The sequence below is a fragment of the Vanacampus margaritifer genome, chromosome 10 (genome assembly GCF_051991255.1).
Source record: "Vanacampus margaritifer isolate UIUO_Vmar chromosome 10, RoL_Vmar_1.0, whole genome shotgun sequence".
NCBI classification, from domain to species: Eukaryota; Metazoa; Chordata; class Actinopteri; order Syngnathiformes; family Syngnathidae; genus Vanacampus; species Vanacampus margaritifer.
Window position 1 is genome coordinate 2,075,001 of NC_135441.1, and position 20,932 is coordinate 2,095,932.

Here is a 20,932-nt window from a genome sequence, read left to right on the forward strand (position 1 = left end):
TCACAAACCAGCCTATCAAACCAGCCTGTTATTGCTTTCCTCTTAAAAATTTCAATTAGCATTTATCTTACTCAACAGACGGTTAGCTCTGCTATGCTAACTGAGCTAACCGTCGCTAACAAAAGCGTAGCAATTCTAAATAATTAGCTGCAACCATCATAATCAACAGATGGTTAGGTATGCTAACGTTAGCTTAGCTGCACTTACACTGGACTTGCATTATAAATCATTTTCAGCAATGTACACAAGCGACCAACATTAAAATAAACAAGTTTCTGGAGGAAAAATTCGAGCTTCAAACCTACCTCATTAGCACAGCTACACTGCCATCACGTCTCGTGAAGTAATTAGAGCCGGGGGCGGTTCTCTATCGGGGCTGCTAGATGACGTCACTTCCGTACTCCGGGCAATATAATAAATCACATTTAAATCAACAAATTGGTTCAGTGTTGGATTATGAACTTTGTTGATAAGAGTGGCTATTGTTCTATGATTTACAGTGTCAATTTAAAAAAAAAAATAGATCACATTTAAAATTAACCCGAAAGGCTCATATACTAAATTAATTACCACAGACGAAAACAAAGGATATTATTGCTAGAATTATAGATAATTTTGTAATCGTTTAATGTGATTTCAGTTTGCTTTTTTAAAAAGTTATTATTATTTTTTTCATTAACGAAAATGTTTTTTTGCTTTAGTAAATAAAATAACCTTGCTGCTGTCACACAGTTGCTGTCCGAGGATGTTTTGGTACTATACTTTAGTAATGGACGCATGTGTTTTTTGGCAAAATTGTGAGCGAGCCCAGTAACTTGGCTTAGAAGCAACCCTGCAAATGAATGGTCACATGATGCTTTACTGTTGGCATGAAGCAGGACTGATGGTAGCGCTCATCTTTTCTTCTCCAGACAAGCATTTTTCCGGATGCCCCAAACAGTTGGAAAGGGGGTTAATCAGAGAAAATAACTGTAACTCTTTTTTCCTTATTTTGGTCTGTGTTTATGGAATCCCTTTTTCACTGGTCACACCAGGCCATCCTCCAAAAGTCTTACTCCCTCACCATGAGTGTAGATGGACTCATACCTGCTTACTGCCATTCCTGAGCAAGCTCTACACTGGTGGTGATGTCCTTATCCCTGCAGCTGAATCAACTTTGGGAGATAGTCCTGGCTTTTGCTGGATTTTCTTGGGTGCCCTGAAGCCTTCTTCACTTAAAGTTTGTAAGGTCACTAAAGGAAATTACTTTAATTTTCATGGCAAATAGGGACTTTGCAATTCATCTAATCACTATAACATTCTGGAGTACATGTACATGCAAATTGCCATCATAAAAAAACAATAATAAGTCAGCACTGCAGATTCTTAGAAAATCAATGTCATTCTCAAAACATTTGGCCGCTGGTGTACAGAAAGATGTTATACTGTAAAGGCAGGGTGGGATGTTAAATGATGAATTAATGTACGGCACTGACAGTTTCTCTGTCTCTGCTGTTAACCATTGTACATTTTTAAATAAACAACCACTGAAATAATTAAATACTGAATTATATAATTAAATATCGTAGGGTATTTCATTATTTAATTATTTACTTAGGAAATGGTGGCTGCAAAAAAAAAAAAAAAAGGCTCTGTGTCTACAGACAAACATTCACAATACACAGCATTTTGAGAAAAAACTGAATTATGGAGACGTGCGTAATTGTGAGGACAGGTGATGGTCAGCCAATCAAATGCTGTGAAATATACACTGGTGTGAATTATTCATGAAGTGGTGCATTACAAGGACCTTCCTACAGGGGGCGCCATCAAATACACAAAAATACACAAATTCGCGTAATTATGCTTTACAAGGACATTGGCTAAAACTTTGGATTTAAGCCTTCTACAGCCCTAGAAGCACTTCTGCATTGAAATAATTATGAGGACATGGGCTGTGTCCTCATAATTCAAAATGTCCTCGCAGCACGGCATGTATTCAGGTGAAATGTCCTCATAATACACAAAGGCAAACACACACACACACACACACACACACACACACACACACACACACACACACACACACACACACACACACACAAATAAAGAATAAAAAACTTGAATTTAACACTTAAAGCCGCTCTCTTATTCAAAACTAATTATGGGGGCTAAAGCTTATCCACCAAATGGAGGAGCAGAAAAAACTATGATAACCTAACCTGAAAGTTATGGATAAACTTGTCAAACAACCCTGCACATTTTAACATTAATAAGCATATAAGTAACCTCAAAACAAAAACAACAGCAACAAGAAATATCTGCACTGAAACAGCAACAGGGGTCCATTTCACAAAGCATGTTCAACTAACACAGAGACTAACCCTGAACAGTGAGTTGACATGCCCTGAGATAGGAAACTTTGCGTTTTCAATTCCAGGACAGCTGATTTGAGGTAGTTACATCAACGCAATATTACAGAGGAAACCTATTGAATCCTGCGGGGGAGAAGCGCACTTGACTTAAGATGAAATATAAAAACATTCAAACAGTTATAAGAAAAGAAACAGGGCGCAACACACAATATATGCTGAGATGTGAGCGCATGACTACGGCGCTGGTAATGTTGCAGTTATGTAGGTGATGAAATGTGTAACGAATATTGCCCGTCACCCTCAATTTTTTAATTTTATTTGCCTTTTTAAACATTCCCCCTGGAGAATGTGTGTGCATGTCTTAAACTCTTTGAAGTTCCCTCCAGCAGGGGCTGGATTTCGTTTTTACAACAGACAGGAAACACATACCCGAAAGCCTGTTTAGCAAGCAAACTAGCAATAAGACTGCTTATCAGTCCCCAGACCATCTTTTATGGTCTGATCTGTCCACAGGAATTAGCCATGTGTTTTTGGAAACAACGCCCCTGGGAAGTTATACGGTACAGTATGCCCTCCAGCGGTCACTATCTTACTCACTACTATGTTATCCTCAAGAATCCTGCCGCTCCTAATTAATCTGAAGTCTACATAATTCGGGACATACACGGACTCTATGTACTTGACTGACATCAAGTGACTCCTGTTGTTTATCTTTGTACACAACCTGTATGTCTATATCAAATGAATGATGTGTGTAATTTCTGTAGCCACAGTTTAGCTAATTAGTAAGCTTAGCGGATTCAATAACTTTATGATCGCTTTAATGTTTGAAATGTGTTCAGAATGATAAATGAAGCATCTGGCTTGTCAATTCTGATCAAAAATTAGCAAATACTATCCCAAAAGCTTGGTCTCAGTTGACCAAGTCTGCTTCATGCGCACGGAAGAGGCGGGACCAAACTGCCGGCCCCCTGGGACACAGTTTAAAAGCCAGCGCGCAAAGGAACTTCTCTCTCTTGCCCTCCTCTTCCCCTCTTTTTCACCCTCTGAACTTCTCCTGAACATCCCTAGAAACGTGGTCGCCGAACACGCTGAGAGCGACCATGCGGCTTCTTTCTTTGAACCCCGGATTTGAGCCACAGCGCGGCCACTCAGCACTCGTCACGCAAGGGCTCGCAGCCACACTGTGCATCCCCAAAGCGCGCATGTCTGTTCCTCCCAAGAGCCGACCCACCGGCCTTCCGCTCTCTAAATCACGCAGCGCCCTGCTGACCCGGTTCCACGACGGCTGTTAGGCATTGAACCACTGCGCGCCACAGCGACCCCTTTCTGCTCCAGCCGTGCGCCCGAGACGCGGCCTCTCAACCGCGCAAGCACATCACCACTAACCGGGACCTGCACCAGCCAAGGACCTGCCACGGCCTCCATGCCGCGCGTGCATTTCTCCACCAACCGGAGACCTGCAGGGGCCTCTCAGTCGTGCGCCCGTCACCATCAGCCAAAGATACTCCAGGGCAGCATTCCAGCTGCGCTTGCGCCGACCACCCAGATTGCCTCCAACTGAATTTTTTTCAACTGAGGATCGACGCTTGAGAGTCCCTTTTCCTCCCGTGCGACTGAACCAGTCCGTAAGTTGCGTTTTCATTGCAATCTGACCATATACTACTGGTGCAACGCTTTTACTCAAACATAAAAAGATTGACAAGTCAAAACTGTTGTCAGAAGGATTCTTACTTTTTTCGTGTTCATGATGTTGATTATCAAAACATACAATGACATCTGTGAAATCAGATATTTCCTCAAGGATTTATTATCACAAATTTGTGGACAGAGAAAAAATGCAGTTGAACCCACGCCATGCTCTTCTCAGCTGTGTCGCCCCTTCCTCTGCTCGTCACTAATATCCTTTGTCCTTCAAAATCCCTCCCAGATAGTCACATGGTACACAGAAAGTCAGATAAGAGAGTTGCGTTGTTTTTCAGAAGAGACAGACCTCGTGGAGTGGGAACAAAGGGATCTAATTAACACATTCGCCCTGCCCCCACCATTTCAGGAATGTGAAAAGAGAACGCCACCCCTCTGACATAATTTGAATTCTCACACAGAACTATACTAAGTAAATCAAAGCAATTATGTCCAATTCTAAATAGTTATAACAAAATCAAAACAGTTATAATTAAATTGAAACAGAAGATGCACTTCAGTCCCTATCTTGTACTCTCCAAAGAGTACAAAATAAAAGAAACATTAAAAAACTTTTCACAGAAAAATTCCAGCGGGGATCTTCATTGTCGCAAACGGCTGGCGCAACCTTAAGCAATGGTTGTGTGGGGAGAGTAGACATTATCATTAGTATAAGCAGGAGCATGCAATAATGAAACATCCCTTTAGCAGGAGAGGAGGTAGTGTAGCATTCATATGGCATTAAAGAACAATTTGATTCATTAAAAAAGTATTCAGTGAAATAAGCATGTCATATATGGGGTTTAACACGATGTGTTGTGTTTATGTTCAAGAAAAGAGTGTCGCGTTGCAGCAGCTAACGGGAGTGCGCTCCCACTTTGAAGCCATCTCGTGATGAAGTTCTTTGTTGAATGAAAAGAGCGTTTGTCAGTGTTGTTTTAGAACCCTGGTCAACTGCCAGAGATTCAAAGATTGGTCACCGGGATTACCTTCCCAGAATGTGACTCATTTGTGGAATGTTGCCTTGAAAAAAGCACTTGACTTCAATCTCCATTGAACGACATCCTCCGTGAGCCGACCCCCGGGGCACTGGGTCAGCAGATGTTGTTTTCCCCGGTCGGGTGTCAGGTGATGAGATTGATGAGCCTGGGACGGATCCGGCGGGCCTTGTAGACCAGATGTGGGGGATGTAGAATGATGTGCCCTTCTCCCTTGTGAGCAGTAAACTGCATCAGATTAACCTCTCCTTCGCCATCTGTGTGTAGAACATTTTCATTTAGGCACTTATAACATACATATTCACCATTCTTTATTTTTGAAAGAGCATCTGGTAGTTTTTGTTAGTTGGGAGTTAGTAAATGTTAATTGTTTAAGTTCTGTAGGACCTGGAACGTGCTGTTGGATCCGGAAAAAGTTCTGTTTGTTGTGACATTCAAACAGAATCCAGCCTTTGGCTGAGTTTAATGACATTTGCACATTCATTAATACAACAATGAAAATCTTATAGCCAATTCAAAATTTGATGAGGCCAATTCTTTAATATCTCTATTTTTTCTTTAATCTGTCTTTGGGATTAGGGATAATATACTGAACCAAATGTGTTTTAATACCAATGCCTTTTCTATAGTTTATAAAGTTTTCTTTTTGAAATGGGTTCCATTGTCTGATCAAATTTTCCTAGGAAACCCATATGATGGTATATAATGATTAATCAAATGTTCTACCATGATATTTACTGTTGTAGATTTAGCATGAATGTGCTTCCAGTCATAAATAAAATAATCGAACTATCACCAGCAAATGTCTTTATTCCTGACGCTGGTTTTTATTATGTCAGTCTAAACCATATAAAAAACAACATCTGACCCCAGAGCTATCACATCCGGCCGGACCGTGACCAACCTGGGGAGAGATTTATATATATATACATACTCTTATACCTTTTGTAAACACTGCAGTCCTGCAGTTCATTTTTAACAATTTGTCTCATGAAATGATGCCACCCAGGTGTAAATATCTCAATGTTTCTTCCACACCTAAATGGCATATTCCATGGGCTCTAGAAATTAGACTTTTCAATTGTTTCTGAAATGGAACATATTTACCTTCTTTCCGCCATATGTGTTGTCTTTCCTGGAACTTACTTTTCCTGTCACAGCCCGATCACCACCTGTAGATTCATTCTCACACCCAGACTGTGGAATTATAGTTAGTTGGAATGTAGGTCGGTACCACACAACCTTTTCTACTATTTGATCTGCTAATTTGTCTACATTCATTTAATTCAACATGAACTTTCATGTATGCATACCCTCCTTTGTCGATAAACACAGACAAACCAGTCAACTACCCTCCTTTTGACAAAGATCCGCTTGACCTTTGACAAACAGAAAAGATAAGATACAAAGGAACAGTGAACAGATGCAGACCATGTGGCTCATAAATAAGGAGTATCAGATCGGGGTTTGTCAAACAAATCCCAGGAACCACATGAGGCATTTCCTGCCGAGCCAACTACAGAAAGCCATAAAAGACAAAAGCCTTTGAGGCAGGCGATTGTGATGTAAAACAGAGCCCTAGCCAGGTCAACACAATGTAAATAAGCGTAAGCAGATGCAATTTGAGACACTCCAATGTGAGGACTTTTGGGTCAGGGGAAGAAGGAAAAAAAAGAGTTAAGACGACCTCATTAATCTATTTCAGGTTACAAATCACATAAAACTTTCAAATATCTGCCTCCTTAACGAGTAAAATAAACGGGTTATAATCAGAGGCAAAATATGACAATACTCCTGCTATAAGCAAACTGAAAATTATTCTCAAAATGCTAATCAACCCCACCTCTTCTACAGAGTAGTGGGGCTTGTAAAACACTGCAGGGGAGACATTACAAAGAGTAACATCCGCGGGATTCATAGATCACAGTGCTGTGAAAAAAAAAATCTAAAATTAACCAGCAAACTTGCTGTTGTCGGTTTCCCTTCCATGGTTTAAATCCAGAAGCTGGGATTTAAAAAGAAAATGGGCAAAATTTAGTAGACCAAATCCAACAAGCATCAAATAACGGAAAATAGAGTAATTAAGATTGAAATAAAGTTTACCAACTATCCCATCACAAATTCACATATGTTGTTGTCAATTTACTTGCTATAGATCACATCTCCCTATCTGACACAGTACAGAGTGCAATGTATACAATCAGACCATCATAAGACCTGAGGCGACGGATCTCAGATGACCAGAGAGCCTTGAGTCAACAACTGGAATCAATATCCATTCCTGTCCAGCAGATGTCAGCAGCTGCGCAGGGCAATGTTCAAAGCGGGAACTGAGGTGTCACTGGAAATTCCAGGAAAAGTTCATCAAGGCAGTAGTGATGAGAGTTCAATATGTCTGCTCAAAAGATAGCCTGGACATTATGCGCAACCAAAAACATTGAAAAGAGTCTGTGATCAGTCACTGTGCGTGTGGATACACGGTGTACCATCCTTGTTTCTGTCTGTGGCCGCTTTTCCCCATGATTGTAGCCACGTGCAGTTCGCCGGCCACTCTTTACACCAAGCAGACGCAGGAGATCGCTGTCTGCAATCGTGGGCCCACGGCCAGGCCAATTCAGCATGTTGTTGGGCCATCCAAGAAAACACCTTTGGCCAATGATTGTACCTGCTTGATACATTATACACTCGTAATCGACAGAGGGAGATGAGATCACATCAAGAGAGTGTACGATCTGCTTTTTGTATTTTATTTTTAAAATTCGTGTACTACACTTTAGCAAGTAGTATCACTATATTTTCGTATATGTCTATCATAGACTCTTCTTCATTACATGTTACCTCAAATTATGCTTAAAATGCAACAATTACCGGTCAGCGCCCACATGGGGGGTCCTTCCAAGGACTGTGCCTAAGCCTCAGGACTGCCCCTCAAAATGGCCGACAACAAATTCTGGAATGAAACTCAGAGAGGGAAAACAAAGGTTAAATAATTTTCACGCCTACGACTGAGTTATCAGATAGGAAGAGGGAAAAAAATAAACAATAAAAAATTCTTTATCAAAAAACATTTATTTCTTCACATTCAACTATAAAAGTGGACCTAATCATACAAAAGAATACGGATATCACCTGTTTCTAACATCTAGTCCTTAACAGCTATCTGCACTGCTTGAAGCCAATTGGCACCAACAGATTTGCATCAGAGGATTCCTACACGCACACTCATTACAATATCAATCAAGTGGTGCCTGACAAACATACACACAAACTAGAAAAAAGCCCCCCAAAAAATCACACAATTTACCCTGGCCATTTTATAACAAAGAATATTGCTTTCAAGTCACACACCTTCCATAAATGCTAGCCACATACTCATGCACACAGATACCATACAGTCTTGCAGACAAATTCACCGTCCATTACAGACACTCCAGTACTTACTCCCTCACCATTCTTACTTTTTTCGTGTTCATGATGTTGATTATCAAAACATACAATGAGATTTGTGAAATCAGATATTTCCTCAAGGATTTATTATCACAAATTTGTGGACAGAGAGAAAATGCAGTTGAACCCATGCCATGCTATTCTCATCTGTGTCGCCCCTTCCTATGCTCATCACTAATATCCTTTGTCCTTCAAAATCCCTACCAGATAGTCACATGGTGCACAGAAAGTCAGATAAGTGAGTTGAGTTGTTTTTCAGAAAAGACAGACCTCGTGGAGTGGGAACAAAGGGATCTAATTAACACATTCGCCCTGTCCCCACCATTTCAGGAATGTGAAAAGAGAACGCCACCCCTCTGACATAATTTGAATTCTCACACAGAACTATACTAAGTAAATCAAAGCAATTATGTCCAATTCTAAATAGTTATAACTAAATCAAAACGTTATAATTAAATTGAAACAGAAGATGCACTTCAAAACGCTTCCATCTCTATTCTCTATCTACCTTTTTTTCCATTCCCTTTTTTTTTATCTTAGTTCATTAGGATGCAGGTTTTCTTTTTATCTTTAATTTACACCTTTTTTTTAATTCCGTTCCATTAATAGGTTAGGTTGTGACTGATATATGTGTGTGTTTACTAAAGAAATTTGTTGTCTAGAAATTAAATTTTTGCCGAATCACTTGTGTTTACTGAGTGGATTAGTAATTCTCTTATTAAAACAAAGAACTCCATGATTAACTTACTTACGTACTTGATAATAGGATTTTTATCGTTTATTTTGCTCCTACAAACAAGCAAAGTCAACGTGGTGCCCCAGAGGTTGCTGAGGAAATTACAACTCCCATCAGTACTGTCTAAATTTCTCATAAGCCATTACGGCAACCCAAATAATCGCTACAACTGTGATGTGAAACAGTACCGCTCAAAAAGATAACTGTCCGGAAATGCCAGCATATCTATATGCGGTCTGATAGGAATCTCACGACGAATATTTAATTCCCTGCGCAATAATGCGACACCTTCATCAATAGTGTGTGTGTAATGTGTGTGTATGTGATGTATATGTGTATACATATATATATGTGTATATGTATATATATGTGTGTGTATTGAAAGAGGAATAAAATTATTTTGTCCTCTTTGCGTGTTCCAAAAATGAAGATAGATTTAATGTAAGAAAAATACACCTTTGCAAAAATGATTTAATGTAAGAAAAAGGTCAGAGATCTCTGGACAAATAACAGCCTCTAATTCATCACTTAAACAGGTGGGATTCAGAGCGTCAAATGTAGCTCTTCTGCCTGTAGAATCGCTTCTTATAGTAAAAAGACCTCCTCTCTTTCATTTGTAGACAAAACATACTCTCTGGTACTTTTCCGTGAGCAGATGGCGTAAACAAGGTCAGGTGTGGGTGTGTTTTTGGGACTGAATGTGTTATATAGTTGAATGATTTTCCCCATAGCAAAATCTCACAAACAAGTTGCAAATTAAGAGTGTGTGTGTGTGTTATTTCAAAGCAGATTCTGTTCTCAAGACCAAAATTGTGTGTGCAAATAAAGCAAGAAATTTTGGACCAATCAGTGTGTACCAGCCTAAGGTCAGACCATACCGAGATCAACACCATCTGCTCTGCTAAGGACACAAAACATCTCGACAAGGTTAATATAAAGAATTAAAATGTTCATAGTGTGTAACAATGGTTGATATATGAAATGGAGTATTAAAAATGTTAAAATATCTATCAGTCCGCCCTTTGGGCTTTTTAAATAAAGCCCAACAACTAAATATTTAAACATTTTTACCAAAGGTTCCAGCAGGATTTGCATCATCGCAATGGCAGGTGCAACAGTAGAATAAAAGGAAAAAAACAAAATAACGTTTTTAGCAGGAAAGGAGGTCAGTCATATGTCAAAACAATGTGATTCATTAAAAGATTTTTCAGTAAAATAAGCATATCATATATGAAGACAATGTGTTGTGATTATGTTAACAATTGTGGTGGGGGATCCCAGAAATAGCAAATTGGCATGACAGTCAGTATGAGAAGGAGTGTCATTATGTACGTGCAATTGGAGACACGATTGAAGACTTGTTTACGTTTGGGCTAGGGAAGTTTTTGTTGACGTTTGTCAGTTCCGTTTTCGTTCTTGCGTTTGTTTTTTTAAACCGAGTCCTTCAGCTTTGCGATTGGCTGGCAACCTGTTCAGGTTGCACCCCGCCTACTGCCCGAAGCCAGTTGGGATAGGCTCCAGTACCCTCACAATCCTTGTGAGGACAAGCGGTCATTTGAATGGATGGATGGATGGATCCTTCCGCTCTTTTAGAACCCACATCAACTGCCAGAGATGATCACCGGGCCCAAGGTGTGACTCATTCTTTGTGGAACGCCCCGGAAAAGGGACACATTCCTCCTATCTCCATTGGGTAATCCTCAGGTCGTCTGGTGGAAACTGGAAGCAGTTGAATGGCCTCTCAGCTGGCACGTCTGGTCACTGGAGCAGTTGACTGGTTTCTCAGTTGGCTCCCGCTGGTGGCTGGCTCCTGAAGGTGGGGATTGAGTAGAGGGCGGACCCCCTGCTGGTCTGATAGGCAAGATGTGGAACCAGGTGCCCCGTGGACTGGACTAGATTGACCTTTTCATCACCTCATCTGGGTGCAAAATATTTTCATTTAGTCACTAATAAACATTTATTCACATCCCTTCTTTTTGAAAGAGCATTTTGGTAGTGTTATTAGTTAGGAGTTAGTAAATGTTAGTAAAGTTCTGTAGGCCTCTCCTGTGGGAAAAAAATCTGTTTGTTGTGACATTCAATTAGGATCCAGCCTTTGGCTGACTTTAATGACCTGAGCACATTCATTAATGCAAAAAATGAAAATCTTAGCCAATTCAAATCTGACGAGGCCAATTTTGTTTACAGAATATTATGATTATTGAAATGTTTTATTATAATATTTACTGTTATAGATATAGCATGAATGTGCTTCCAGCCATTAAATAAATGCAACTTTCACCAACAAATAAAATCCAAAAATAACATCTAACCCCAGGGCCTCAGGGGAAAATAGAAATGGAACTCATTCACCTTATTTTCGCCGTCTCTGCCAAAACTTACTCCTTCTCCATGGTCAAGGAAATCCCCAATTGTCCTCCTGTAAAATTCATTCTCACGGACTATCTATAATTATCACATTAAGACTAACTTTTAATTTTATATTTATTTAATTCAACATGGACTGTTCTGTCCTTCGCAACGATATACCCAGACCGACCAATAATTCCCCCATCTGAAAAAATCGACTTAGAGAATTTTTCAGACTCTAATAATATACAAGTTCTGCAGTAAATAAATTTTGCTTGCTTTTTGTTTAAAAAGAAGGGAAAATTTTACATTTAACCAGTAAATTCGACAATGCGCCCCAAGCAACTATTCAAATTTCAAAAGAAAATTTGGAAAATATTAAAACACTAAATTCAATAAGCGTAAAATATAATAATTAAGATTGAAATAAATTTTATCTTATCTTTATTCACATTAGCTGTTTTCAATTTCTGAAACCACACGAAATTTACCTGTATTATCTTTTGTACTATAAAAATATTGTAGCTTAAGTCAATGAATTTTACAAAGAATCCCAGTTTTCAGCCAATCCATCAAATATTATTAATACATAAAGTTGCCCTTAGTTTTAATGTTACCATTAAGCTTGCTAGTCCCCCTTGTTGATGTTTGTCCAAAAAGCTGACTGTTTTAAAATAGACAGAGATAAACAAATCAGATCAAATCAAAATAAACATCAAAAGTTTTAAAATATAATAAATCTGTGTGTATAGAGTGTTGTCAATCAGTTCGTTCTATTTACGTAATGTTTTACTGTAAATGTTATCACCTTATATCTGTCAAAAATATAGAGTTCAGTGTAAACAGTCAGTATCACATCATATGGTCTGGTATCACTAATTCAAGGAAACATTGTTGGTGGGGGCTGAGTCACCATCATAGTGGAGCAGTTTTTTCACAGGACAGTTCGGGACGCAGGAATGCATTAAGTAAGCATTGGAGCAGTTTTTCATTTAAGACTTTTGCATGTGAGTTCAGGGTGCAGTCATTGTGGAAACTTTCCACCAGGTGGCGCCAGGAACCTCTGCTCTCCATCCGGTTGTGGTAGGCCGAGTAGGTGGAGTCAGGTATATTTTGTGATGATGGCTGCATCACGCCCCTCTGGTGGTGGTCTTTGTTGGTGGGGGTTTTGTTTTGAAGAGATCTGTGTCCCGCTCGTATTGGTCCAGTTGACTTTGTTTTGAAATAATGACCCCGACCAATGACCCTCACTCGACTGAAAACATTAAAATCTGCCCCGACAGTATTTAGATTATAACATGTCAGTAAAAATTAAAAACAAAAAAAAACTTCCTTTATTTCAAAAAAAATATCAAGAGAGAGAAGAGAAGGAGAAATTTTTAATTTTTTTTTCGAAATTTAAAAAATAAAAAAACATAAAAATAAAAAATAATGAAAACAATGAAAGTTTACAATTTTTAGGGAGGGCAGAGCAGAGAGAGAGACGCATGCGCGAGATGCTGTGATTATCGCGAGACCTACAGCGAGACCGGGACACCCTAACATGGCAGCGCCCTGCTGCTAAGATAGAACTAGCTCTATTATGCTAAACTAATTCGAGTTTAACCATCATATATCTTGGCTTTTCTTTTTTCTCTTTCATCCAACAGATTTGGAATACCATCCAACGTGGAGGACCTCGAACGCTTCATTGACGGTTATTTTTACAACTGCGCGATGGAGGACTCTTCCGTCGAGCAACCGTCTAAGAAACCCTCTAAAAAGAGAAAGAATGACTCAGCAACGGACACAGACGACCTAACTACTACCGAGGTCTCGGTCAGTATGCTGGAGTCCATAAATAAAAAGTTAGAGGTCCTCTCCCTAATCTGCGAGGAGGTGAAAGGATTTAAGGTAAGTATGGAATTCCTCAGCCAACAAATAAATGATCTCCAACGCAACAATGCCGAGATACACGCTACACTCGTGACTGTTTCAGCCGAGTTAGAAACCATTAAAAAGGAAAATAAAATGCTAAAAGAAACTATTCTGGATGTTCAATCCCGTAGCATGCAGGATAATTTAATATTCTTAGGTATATCCGAGAACACCTCTGACAATCCAGAGGTTGAGATAAAAAAATTTATGACGACATCGTTAAAAATTCCTCAGGAGACGGTAAATAACATCTCCTTTCACCGGGTACATCGGCTTGGAGCTTGTAGGGGCAACAGACCCCGTCCTATTATCGCCAAATTTGAGCATTTTAAACAAAAAGTATTTGTTAAAAGTAAAGGACGGGAGCTTAAAGGGACCTAATTTGGAATGAATGACCAATTCCCTAGAGAGATTAATGAGCGGCGAAAGGTACTGTTTCCTATAATGAAACAAAATAGGCAGGAGGGTAAACGGACTATGATGGTCATTGATAAACTATACATCGATGGCCAACTATTCCGGAACCCCAACTCCACTCCCTGGCTGTTCTAATTAGCATCGATGGAACTAAACTTTGTTTGATTATTAGATGTATACATATACATATAATGGGAGCGGGGGTTGTGGGCCGGTGGGGTGCCTGGTGGGCCTGCAGTGCCCCGTCCTGCTGCGTTGGGTTGGGGGCGCGGGCCGCGTTGGGGTGGGGGGCGCTCCTGCTCCGGGGTTTGCTCTCCGGCCGGTGCCCCCTGCGGAGCCCGGGGGTCGTCCTTTGGCGCGGCCGCGGCCTGGGGGGCCCTGAGGTGTTGCGCTTGCTCTGTCCTGGCGGGGGTCGACGGCTCCCCTCTTTGGTGGAGATTTTCATGCATGCTAGATCCACCACACCAGCATCTATCGAGACTCAGACACAATTTGTTTCTCCCTCAGGTCATTGATTCGGTGGAGGCTGGTGTCTGTGGATCTCACTCTGCTTCGTCTGTCCTTTCTACCTTTCCTCAGTTTCTCCTTTGGGCCCTAGAGGTTTCCCTGATTTGTTGGAGTTTAGATGTCTCTGGGGTTAGTGAAGGTTAGTGGCCCGGTGGGTGGTGTCTGGTCGGTGCTGGGCTTCGCTTTTCTTTCTTTTCTTTGGTCCCCCTTCGGGTCTCCTGGCGGCCCCACGACTCTGGCTGGATTTTGAAGTGTTCGGTTTAGGTGAATGGTATGGGAATTCTTTTTATTTTTCTTTCTCACGCACGCACGCACGCACGCACACACGCACGCACGCACAAACACACATAAAAAATAAAAATAAAAAAAAGGGAGAACAATGATGATGACATTTCAAATGATCAATACTGAGATCTCCCAGAAAAATAAATAAATAAATAAATAAATAAATAAATAAATAAATAAAATAAAAAGAAAGTTTACAATTTAAAATAATTGCTAATTATATGTCAATATTTGTTATGGTTTACAATATTTAATTTAATATGTTTTGCATACCTTCATAAATGATACTTAAGATAAGAAAGGATAGCTTTGCTCTAAAAATATACAAATATAATACATATTCAATTAACAAGGGTGTAGTTTTCAATTAATATTTTCAAGAAACGCCTAGTCCGCTTTTTTAGTCAAACATCAAAGCACAAATTATTTTTAAATTTCATAGCACCTCCAATTATGTCAAAAATGTTATCCTCCCAAATGGCTCCTCATAGAACGGTCTGTTGATTCTTCCAGGACTCACATGGACTCCAATTCTGAAATGGGACTTCAAATGTCGAATTCAAAGGTTAAATATATTCAGGAGAGATTAAAATTATTTTTCTATTTATAAACATGGGAAAAAACTCCTTTTTAAATTATAATTAACACATTACTTCATCCCCAGGACGGGAGATAAGGAATTTGTCGTCTCCACTCTTTCTAATGGGTGATAGCCGCTTCTGAAAAGATATTTCAAGGTTAAATAATGTCGCGTACGAGAAAAATCATAAGGGAAAAACAATCAACTTATAACAAAATATTCCACATTAGTTGCTATTCAAATTATTTGTTTTTTAGTTATTATTATTATTATTAGAATAAGAGTAGAGACTAAATTATTTCATCTAAAAACAATCCAAAATGTTAAATATATCCCTTCTTTACATTAATTGATTTGCTCTTGGCTTTATAATTTGAAAAAGGGTGACACCTGGCGGTAAGTCTCCCCCATTTTCAAAATGTGCACACCTTCATTGAAAACTTACTCTGTCCCTTCTGAATACCATTCATATACTTCCTATTTTATCTGTTCTCCTCCATTTTAACTTTTTTTTCATTAAGACGTACTCTTCCCTTCTATTTCAACATTACACGAACCACCTTTTCACAATATCCTGCACATTAAAATCAAATGTCTCCTCCATTTTTATGTGTTGTTATTCGTTCGATATTAAATACATTTTAGGTCATTATTTAACAGATGATAATTTAACCCAGAAGTTTTAATTACGGCTAGCAAAATCATTTAGTCATTCAAAACAAAAGCGCACCGTAATGTTATATAAATGGTTATAACTTCACCAAAATACCTAAAGCTAGTATTCTAGCATTATTCATCATCTTATCCAAAAATACACGATCATATGTCGTTCTTATTCCACTCATAAAAGTTCTATATCTCGTATTTGACATCGAACGCCCGGCGGCGCAAGCCTCAACGTCCCCCATCAATAAAATTAACTTACCGTAGCTTATAACGGCGCCATAAGATTTATTCCACCGCAATCGTGCACCCAGTCGTGCAATTATTTTATTTCTCATCTTTATTTCATACCTTTCACCGTTGACACCATCGCATGTGCTCTCAACCTTTTCCTAGCGTCATCCCGTAGTTTAACGTAAGCTTATTCGGGTCAAACAATTATATTACGCGCTCGAATAAAGCGTACATTTCTCTTCTTATTTATTGACTCCCGTATGTTATTAGCTTATTATATTATATTATATTGTAGTTAAGTCGTATTAATATTTAAAAATGAAGTGACGTCTCACTTATAACAGAATTAGTCAACACCATATCTCATCGGGTCACTTTAAGATTTTACCGTGACGTCAGATTTTCTTCACCGACAAGACGGCATACAAACAAACGAATATCTCCTCCTAAAATAATAAATACTGCTTTAAGTCAATTACGAAGCAGTCTCTCGACTAATATAGCCTGTCTGTTCACAATTATTCTATTCAATTGTGCAGAAACCCCTTGTAACGTTACGTACCAATCTCTGGTGATACATCCTCATCTGCGCATTCATATTTCTGTTGTAACAATGACGTGACACACAACAAATAACATACTGCTTTAAGTCAATTATGAAGCAGTCTATCGGCTGCAAGGAGCGAAGCGTTGTCACCAACTTTGTGGCAGGCCTTATTATGAAGAGACTGCCATGTGTTTTCCATAATTAATACTGCTTGCAGCCTGAAAGCCACAATTCTTCGATTCAATTGTGCAAAACCATCGTAACGCACCATCGTAGCGTTACGCTATACTGCTTTTAATCAAAAGAGGCAGTCTATCGGCATTTTAATAGCGTATCATCTTTGTCAATTAAAATTTGTACGTCCATTTCAGCCTGTCTGTTCACAATTGTTTAATTCAATTGTGCAGAAACCTCATCTGCGCTGATAATCCATTATTCAAGGGTCCCATTATCGATCTCTTCACAGCGGGCGATCTAGCCGTTGTGTCAATCATAATATTCCTAATTCCCCCCAAGAATCTACCGACATTCTAATTTATGCCTGTTTAACATATTATTCAAGGAACTTTTTTATTTTCGATTTTACTACCAGCGGGCGATCTCTCCGCTGCTTCAATCTAGAATCTTTCCCTAATTCCTTCACAAGAATCTATCGGTCATATACTTTATGCCTGTTTTTGAATTCAGCGCAGCTCCATTTCATCTTTATTTCATATTAGCGCATTTCCCAACAACGTGACGGCATTTCCGTATACAATGCTTATGTCTCCACGTACGTGTACTTCAAACACCGTGGTAAAATCCGAAATCTGGGACTTCGCGTCCAACCAAACGACTTCAAAATCTATCACTATTTTTCTTACACAAATTCCATCCTCAATATAATTTTGCAAGACGAATTTACCAGCCGCAGCGTTCTCAGACAGACAGCACTCCTAAAACGTGGATAAAGTGTCCACTTACCGTGATTAATATGTGGCCGGGGAATTCTGCCCGTCCTTGAACGCCCCGCTGTAAAACGTCGCTCTACGTCGGGGTTCACCAATTGAAAGAGGAATAAAATTATTTTGTCCTCTTTGCGTGTTCCAAAAATGAAGATAGATTTAATGTAAGAAAAATACACCTTTGCAAAAATGATTTAATGTAAGAAAAAGGTCAGAGATCTCTGGACAAATAACAGCCTCTAATTCATCACTTAAACAGGTGGGATTCAGAGCGTCAAATGTAGCTCTTCTGCCTGTAGAATCGCTTCTTATAGTAAAAAGACCTCCTCTCTTTCATTTGTAGACAAAACATACTCTCTGGTACTTTCCCGTGAGCAGATGGCGTAAACAAGGTCAGGTGTGGGTGTGTTTTTGGGACTGAATGTGTTATATAGTTGAAGGATTTTCCCCATAGCAAAATCTCACAAACAAGTTGCAAATAAAGATTGTGTGTGTGTGTTATTTCAAAGCAGATTCTGTTCTCAAGACCAAAATGTGGGTGTGCAAATAAAGCAAGGAATTTTGGACCAATCAGTGTGTACCAGCCTAAGGTCAGACCATACCGAGATCAACACCATCTGCTCTGCTAAGGACACAAAACATCTCGACAAGGTTAATATAAAGAATTAAAATGTTCATAGTGTGTAACAATGGTTGATATATGAAATGGAGTATTAAAAATGTTATAATATATATATATATATATATATATATATATATATATATATATATATATATATATATATATATATATATATACACACACTCACACTACTCACAAAAAAGTTTCAGGTGAAATTTATGGAAAATGTAAAAAGACATTTTGAGTGGTTCCACCACACTGGAATCCCTCTCTAAGTAGAAGGATGCACTGGTGATTTCCTCATCTCAAACAATTAATTGAAACAAAAGTTAACAACAATGGGGGGTAACTCGCAACCAGAAATGTCAACGTCTCAAGTCCTGAAATGTCATTTAAAAGCCAAATATCCCCAAATTTTTGTGAGTAGAGTATATAATTTAGTGTAAAACATCATCCAAGAGTTTTCTTTTTAATACAATGTGATAACTTCCGACCTTTTGACATGCTAATTTGGGGGAAAGAAAGTATACTATTGTGACCTTTTTAAATCTTTGTATCAGTCCATTTTCTTTTTCTTGGAGTTACTGTAGCTTTCGTGAATTAATTTGACATTCCAGATCCATCAACCTGAAGAGCCCCTCCCTTTGGACCAATGGCAGTGAACAGCACGGGATCATCGTATGTGCCATCCTCTTTTTCAGAGGAAAGACTTGCTGCACTACAGCAAATTGTCAATAAGGTGGGGGCTTTAGGACCCAGATGCGGGAAGGCAGAGCAAGGAGGCAGAGGTGCAGTCCAAAAAGAGGTTTTAATTTCTAATCAAAAAAAAAGCTAACTTCAAAATACAAAATAAACTGAACTAACAAAACATGAAGCTAAACATGACAAAACAACTAAGGCGAGACTAACAACATGACATGGATCCTGATAAGGTAAAGAGGTCAGCGTGACGTGGCGAAAGACTTATGACAGTGGCAACAGCAAAAATGAACCAACACAGACAGGGGAGAGACAACCGACTAAATACACCAACACTAATGACATAACAAGACACACCTGGCTGAGGGCATTGGATGACACATGAGGGTAATGGGGACACAGGTGGAAACAATCAGGAGTCAGGGTTGACACACACACCACACGAGGAAGGGCAAGTGACCAGAAACGAGAGGAGTCAGACTTTTCACAATAAAACAGGAAATGACAAGACAAGGGGAAAACATGACAGGGAGTAAACAAGACTGAAAATAAACATGACACAAATGAATCCAACCGCTTATTCCTTCAAATCTGGTCAGGACATCTTCTTGCAGGCCCTCAATGTTGCGGTCTAGTGGGCAATCAAGGAAGTTGCAAACTTGCAGATTGGTAAAATAAAAAAAATAATTCAGTATATTTGAATTGTTTCATGAATTATCATTCATTATTTTTTTTTTTATGTACTGTACTAACACTTTGTGACCTCCATTAAACAATAGTGCATCCACATATAGCCACCGTGTGTCATTGAAGGGCACAAAGATTGTGTTCCTTTGGAGAGAAGATACCATGATCTTATCAGGGCAGAAATGACAACAACAGGAAATACTGGAAGATGAAAGACTCACTTGATGGTCAGATAATATTAATATTCTTGTAGTCATCATCGAATCTTTATTAATGATTGAAGGTCTGATTAGATTCAGATTAGTCTTTTTAAATGTGTTAATTTAGCATCAGTAGATGGGATTTTTAATTAAAAGATTGCATTAGGGTCAAACTTGACTGCATCTTTGTGAAGGACACTGATATCAGCTGATCAACAGTGATCATTTTTAAACACACAGCTGCTCGTGACCTGGTTAGAGATTAACTGATTTAGTGGACCGATAAATAGAGAAAGACAAAGAGATAGTCTGAGAGGATGAAGGGAGCAAAGGTGATGCTCTGTTGCATTAAGATATGATACACTTCAAATTAATATGTTTATTTTATTTTCTGAATTAAATTAAAACTAGCAAATGAGATTGAGATTTACAGTAAATAATTTTTTTAAGTTCCTAAAATTGTGCATATAAATAAGGGCTTCTCACAATTACGCCCAAAATACTCTTTTTAGAACGTGCGGTGGCCATGTTAGTTTCGGACAAGCAACGGCGCAGTACACAGGCAGAGGAGTGTACGAGCCAAAACTTGTGAACTAACTCGCTATTTCACCATAAATATCCTTATTGTGGTTACAACAAACCTCTGCTGCTTTGGTGTCTGCCGCTAATTAACTGCCGATGTTGTGACCGTGATAGAATGGAGTTTCCCGGAGCCCAGGAGGAATCCAGAGGAATGTCTACGTTGGGTTGAAGCATGTAAGGGGCAGAGATTTACGCGAAAAATGTCATCGAAGACACCTATATGTGCTCTCTTTATCATCTGCTTTCTGAGTGCTAGCCTTGATAACTTGCTGCAACATGCTAGCCGCGATACATCATGGTGAATTGTAAATGCACCAAAAATACAAGTTTACTTACGGAGGCCACTGCTGCTTAGATGTGAAAATTATTATAAAGTATCAGCGCTATAGAACCCTATTGGATGTTTTCAAAGATAACCTATCACCAGAAGTGAACTGTACTCAGGTGCATAAATGTACAGTACTTGAGTAACTTTTTGAAG

At 39.1% G+C, this 20,932-nt stretch overlaps 2 long non-coding RNA genes across 13 annotated transcripts in view; one reads left to right on the forward strand and one right to left on the reverse strand.

Moving 5' to 3' along the window:
• The window catches only part of LOC144059635 (uncharacterized), a 4,570-nt gene extending 2,493 nt beyond the window's left edge, over positions 1-2,077 (reverse strand). The window contains exon 1 of the long non-coding RNA XR_013295700.1: positions 1-2,077. This exon is cut by the window's left edge and continues 442 nt beyond it. This is a non-coding gene — a long non-coding RNA (uncharacterized LOC144059635).
• LOC144058890 (uncharacterized) overlaps positions 1-20,932 on the forward strand; it is a 73,569-nt gene that overhangs the window by 51,875 nt on the left and 762 nt on the right. For 6 of the 12 annotated variants that reach the window (XR_013295509.1, XR_013295505.1, XR_013295507.1 and 3 more), the window contains 3 exons: positions 13,217-13,460; positions 18,005-18,312; positions 18,901-20,625. This is a non-coding gene — a long non-coding RNA (uncharacterized LOC144058890). The remainder of the gene's footprint in view (positions 1-13,216; positions 13,461-18,004; positions 18,313-18,900; positions 20,626-20,932) is intronic. The other 6 variants (XR_013295506.1, XR_013295513.1, XR_013295510.1 and 3 more) reach the window with 6 other exon arrangements.